The sequence below is a fragment of the Labeo rohita genome, unplaced genomic scaffold (assembly GCF_022985175.1).
Source record: "Labeo rohita strain BAU-BD-2019 unplaced genomic scaffold, IGBB_LRoh.1.0 scaffold_73, whole genome shotgun sequence".
In the NCBI taxonomy this organism is placed as follows: domain Eukaryota; kingdom Metazoa; phylum Chordata; class Actinopteri; order Cypriniformes; family Cyprinidae; genus Labeo; species Labeo rohita.
In genome coordinates this window covers 110183-116142 of record NW_026129667.1, presented here as the reverse complement: position 1 = coordinate 116142, position 5960 = coordinate 110183, and the positions used below count along the sequence as shown (strand labels likewise).

Here is a 5960-nt window from a genome sequence, read left to right as displayed (position 1 = left end):
TTTTTTCTCTAACCCAATGAATATTATGTATATTTAATTCAATTTAATTATGAATATTTAATTTAAATAAATGTGATTTTGGTTTTGTACTGTTGTACTGGCATTATAATAAACAATTATTTAAAACTCGATTTGGGAAATGTAATTGAAAAACTGTGAAATGTATTCTTAAAAGAGCTGAACAGGCAGTATTTCTGTTGTAGTTATGGAACAAATTCATTTACACTGATGGTACCTTTAAGATATAATGTTGTTATCTGTAAGCTTCCCAATCAAGTCAGAAACAGCATCTTCCAAGAAAGTCACAGCAGTATGTCTATAATTTGCCACAAAGCAAGTTTTATTTTCTGGGCAGTATGGGGATGATACAAGCGATCCTCTGGACTTTAGATCTAGTTATGTTGTAATCATAGTGTTGACATACTGTACATCAGTGTTGCAGTGACTCTGGCACACATCTGTGCATTCAGAAGGAAGAGCAAAACAATGCATTCAAAAACTTTCACAAAATGAAACACCCACATTAATTCCCATTTACTGTCAAAATTTATTGCCACAAAACACAGCCATTGAAAACACATCCAATGTATGTGATTCAGTTTATTTCAAAAAGGCTGGTGCAGTTAAGAACCCATTAACAATCACACTTATTGACAGCTTTACTCCCCAGATTTTGGCTTTAAGATTCAGAGCACCAATATACAAAAAGCAAGTATACACTAACATACAATCATTTGTCAGCTATCATTATTATTTTTCTTATTTCACCCCTAAAACATTTGACCTTTGCCTTAAAGTGATCCTATAGTGTAGAAATACAATATAAATTCCTATAGTGTAGAAATACAATATAAATTCTACCTGCAGAATTTGCATGCTTACATATGATAGATTCCCCAATCACTGCGCTTTTACAGAAACTTGATGTACATTTGGTAAATAAAAGATTAAGTCTGAAATAAACTCCATCCAAGAACAGTCATTAACACTTTGTCTAAACTCTGCTCTTCACCTTTTGGTGCCTGAAACTGCTCTTTCATGCTCATCATTATCATTGTGACTGTGAGGGTTAGAACCATCTCAAGCTTGTAACCAATCTAATAAAACAAGGCTCTCAAAAACCTTGAGAAACCAATTGTGATGCAGCTTTATGACAATGATATACAATGTGGGTTTGTCACTAAGCCTGAAAAGCCTGAAGATCTTAATTGCTTCTTTCTTTGTGCTGTTATCAAAGCTGAAATGAAACAGAATAGTACTTTAGGATCACAATCATACTGAAATCAGTGTGTTTTGTTCACCCAGAGCTACCCTTTACAAGATAAAAGCATTTTTAGTTGCAGTGTACAGACATTTTAGGGGGAACAAGTACAACTCATTTTTAAACATCAGTTCTGAATGCTTTCAGCTGTGAATCTACTACAAGACAAAAAATCAATTCCTGTCTCGTTTAGAGTGCCTGTGAGACCTCTGGAACTTTAAATCATCTGAGGACACATTTCAAATATAAACAATCTTATGTCTGATTTGTCTGTCTCTCTTCATTCCCTGAAGAGTGTCAAGTGGGTACAAGAAGGACAAATTTACGGTCATGGCTTGGCAACCACAGTATTCCAGTATTCCTTGCGGCAGAGTGGAGCTGTGGCTTAAAACATGTCTCAGATCTCCATGGCAACTGCAATCTCTCTGTCTCAGCCCAGCGATCTGGATGTCAGAGGTTGCAGCTCTCGCTAAGCGAAATAATACAGTTACATTAAACTGAGCTGTAATGAGGCATCAGCACAAAAGCCATCATGTCAAAAAAATGTGTATTTGGACTGCATTGAGCGCTCATGAAAAACAAATTTTTTGCATCCAGTAAGTTCAGTAACAGTAGGTGATTGCTTATTGTAACTGATTATATGTAATCTGTTTTATGTAATCAGATTCCAAAAAAACTAAGTACTGTTAATCAGATTACAGGTACATTTTTATGGATGACATGATTACATATTATTTAGTAAATTATTCATAATTGATTGATTCTCCTGCTTCTTTTTTTCTCTTTAAAATGTTCCTTACTAAAAATTATTTTCCTTTCTGATTTAATGTTTGTTCACAGAATGCAGGGATTCCCAAACGTTTTTGTTGTTTGACACCTTAAAATAAAATATTTAATTGAAATATCTCAGAGGAAGTTAATATTTCAAATAATTTAACAACACATTTGCATGTGTACAGTTCTTTGATGTCAGATATTTGACACTGACATTTACCCAGATTCCCTTTCAGTCAGTCATGTTCACCGTTACATCAGCTGATGTCATGGGGTCTCACTTCGGAGCCCAATCGCCTCTGAGCTTAGAAGAAAAGGCCAATGAGAATTGGCGAGTGGATTTTGCATGCCAAGCCACTCCCCTATACATACGGGTATATAAGATGGTAGCGTCCATCTACTCATTCAGATTTTTGCTTCAGGGGGTATGTTGACATTCCCCAGGTGGAGCATGCGGTTGTGGTGAATTTATGCCCTCAAAACACCGCTACCTGGAGTAATCCAGCCTTCCGTGCCTTCCGTCCAAAGCCTGTAAGCTGCTGTCAGCTATCGCTGCCAAGGCTTACAGTGCTGCAGGCCAGACTGCCTCCATCCAGGCCAAGGCTTTGAAAAAGCTGCATGTGGGTAGTCCTGACTCTGGGTTGATGCAGGAACTGTGCATGGTGACCGATTTTGCTCTCAGAGCAATGAGGTGGTCCCTCTGTCAAGTGATGTCCACAACGGTGGTCTAGGAGTGCTTTTTTTGGACTTTTTCTCAGTAATTCTCGGCAGTACAAAAACAGACGGAGGCCATTAAACACATCTTGCCCCAGTGTAATTCTTCAAACATGGTTTTCTACAGTCTCTATTTCATTATACCCAAGAAGAGCAGTGGGTTACAGCCAATCTAGGATCTTCGAGTCTTGAATCGGTTCCTTGACAGGCTACCGTTCAAGATGCTGACGCAGAAGCACATTCTTTCTTGTGTTTGGCACCAGGATTGGTATGTAGCCATCGACCTGAAGGACGTTTACTTTCATGTCTTGATTTTGCCTCAACGTTTCTTCGGTTTGCTTTCGAGGGTCAGGTGTATCAGTACAAAGTTTTCCCCTTTGTACTATCCCTGTCTCCCCACTTCTATACCCGACTAACAACTACCTACTCCGCTTTGGGAGAAGGGCATCCGGATCCTCAAATATCTCAATGACTAGCTTTTATTAACTCACTCGCGAGATCGTTGTGCGAGCACAGGGATCTGGTGCTTCAGCACCTCAGCCATTTGGGGCTTTGGGTATGCTGGGAGAAGAGCAAGACAGCGGTTCCTCTAAAATTCTTTCAGAGGCTCCTGGGGCATATGGCAGCTGTAGCCGCAGTTATGCCACTCTGCCTGTTACATATGAGACCACTTTAGCACTGGCTGCATGGCTGGATCCCAAGAAGGGCATGGCAATGGGTGCTTTCCTTTCTGCAAGAAATGTTGGAGCGGAGGCTGTCCCCCTCAACTTTGAAAGGTATACATCGCTGCCATTGCGGCAGTAGAAGGTTCATCAAAGGGGAAGCATCACCTAATCGTCAGGTTCCTGAGAGGAGCGTGGAAACTGGTGCCTTGTTATGTGCCCAAGGTTCCCACCCCTCCATTTCGAGATCAGGTGATGAACCTGCAAGCACAGCCCCCAGTGGAGGCAGACCCAGCCTTTGCACTGCTGTGTCCCATCCATGTCTTGCATGTTTACGTGGAATGCACCCCAAGCTTCAGATGCTCCGAGCAGCTCTTTGCCTGCTTTTCAGGCCAGCAAAAGAGGAATGCTGTCCTCAAACAGAGGTTGGCTCATTGGGTGGTGGTTGCCATCACCTTGGTGTACCAGTCCCAAGGTGACTTGGAGTGTTGCCTCCTCCTGGGCATTGGTGCACGGTGCCTCTCTTGCAGACATATGTAGAGCTGGAGGCTGGGCGACACCTAACACCTTTGCAATATTTTATAGTCTTTGCGTGGAGCCTGTGTCCTCCTGTGTGTTGGGTGACATCAGGTAAATTGTGGGAGGCCAGCTCGGTGTTGGCTTGCAGTGCCATTGCTTTACTCCCAGTTTCTTCTAAGCTCAGAGGTGATTGGGCTCCCAAGTGAGACCCCATGACATCAGTCAACATAACATCTCTGTTCCCTCCTTCAGGGAACGAGGATTACATATGTAACTGAGACATTACGTTACTAACTACAGTTCCCTATCTGTCGTACACTCCCAGTTGTGTCTAGTAGTGTAGGACACTAGGGGTCGCTCTTGGGAGCCCAAACACCTCTGACAGTTTTGAGAAAGGCCAATGAAATTGGGTGTGCAGATTTTGCATAGCTGGCCACGCCCTGGCCATCCGGGTATAAATAGGGCAGCGTGTGCATCTGCTGACTCATTCTGTTTTTCGGAGCCGAATGCAACGTCTCTGTGTGAGAAGTGGCATCATTCACCTCTTCGTCGTTGGATCTACAGCACAGGCAGCGGTCTCTCCCATCTCTAAACACAACTGTGTTGTGAGAGCTCCTCTGGGTGCGTTGACGGCGATCTATGAGAGAAGATTCTCCTTTATTGAGCAATTTCTCTAAAAGAGCTGACACGGTACGGTCTGCGTGTGTACATCATGCCTTTCCGTCCGTGTCCTTCTGGTTGCGGTTTCCACCTTTCCTCTAATGATCGGCACGGGGCGTAAACATGCTGACACAGCGCCCGCTGAGGGAGGTTGTCAGGTTTGCGAAGACATGCCCTTGAGCACGCTCTGTTCGAGAGCCGCATTCTTTTCGGAGAAGCCGCGGCTCACCTCTACCGCTTCCCGCTCCGGTCCTTCTACTTCCGGGTACGAGGCTGGTGCGATGTGCATTGAGGAAGAGCGGGGGGAATTGAGCGAGGCTTCGCCGGGTGCGTCCCCGCGGGCCGCTCGTTCTACGTGCTTACCGATGGAATGTCCGGATGATTTGGAAAGCTTGTCCCAGTACGGGCTGGATCTTTTGTTCGGTCCTCCTGCTGAGGAAGAGGCAGGCTCTGCAGCATCGGAGGGAGAGCGTGAGCTGTCAGAGGCTGACGTCACTGCTGAATTCACCGCTCCGGCGGCCGAATCACTTCAGCGGGTAGCCAGTGAGATTGGGGTTGTGTGGGGTTCCCCGCCCAGCCCCGAACCTTCTAGGCTGGATGACTGGTTCCTGGGTGGCGGACGTGACTCAAGGCCACGTTCCCCCCCGGTCCCGTTTTTTCCAGAAGTGCATGAGGAGTTGACAAAATCATGGAAAGCCCCTCTGTCGGCTTCTTCTCGATACGTCAACTCCCCGTCCCTCACCACCCTCGATGGCGGTCCAGCGAAGGGGTATACAGAGGTCCCCCAGGTGGAGAGAGCGATTGTGATGCACCTGTGCCCGCAAAACGCCGCCTCCTGGAGGGGCCGCCCGAGACTCCTGTCCAGGGCCTGTAAGTTTTCATCTGCTCTCGTAGCGAAGGCTTATGCGGCCTCTGGGCAAGCTGCATCCGCCCTGCACGCCATGGCTATCCTGCAGGTCTATCAAGCCAAGGTTCTTAAAGATCTGCACGAGGGTGTTCCCGACCCAGAGTTGTTGCAGGAACTGCGCTCAGTGTCACGGCACAGGCTCTGGGAAGGGCGATGTCCACTATGGTGGTCCAGGAGCGCCACCTCTGGCTAAACCTGGCTGAAATGCGAGATGTTGAGAAGGTTCGCTTTCTTGACGCTCCCATTTCCCAGGCTGGTCTCTTTGGCGAAACCGTGGAGGAATTTGCCCAGCAGTTCTCTATGGTGAAGCAGTAGACGGAGACCATTAAACACATTCTGCCTCGGCATGCAGCGAGCACCAGCCCAGCTCCACCGAAGCAGCGGCCCCCACCTGCGCCGCACCCAGGGAGGCCCCCTACGAGAACAGCTCAGGCCCCGCAACCTGCCGGTCCTGCAGCTAGAC

The 5960-nt window shown here is 46.1% G+C and overlaps 1 protein-coding gene across 6 annotated transcripts in view; it reads right to left on the bottom strand.

Moving 5' to 3' along the window:
• The window catches only part of kcnk2b (potassium channel, subfamily K, member 2b), a 45912-nt gene that overhangs the window by 2280 nt on the left and 37672 nt on the right, over positions 1 to 5960 (bottom strand). For 2 of the 6 annotated variants that reach the window (XR_007827169.1, XR_007827170.1), the window contains exon 8: positions 332 to 1730. The exons of 2 other annotated variants lie outside the window; for them this stretch is intronic. The gene's annotated coding sequence lies outside the window, so the exon portion shown is untranslated. Of the gene's footprint in view, positions 1 to 331; positions 1731 to 5960 lie in introns of those variants that run through there. 2 more of the 6 variants (XR_007827171.1, XR_007827172.1) reach the window with 1 other exon arrangement.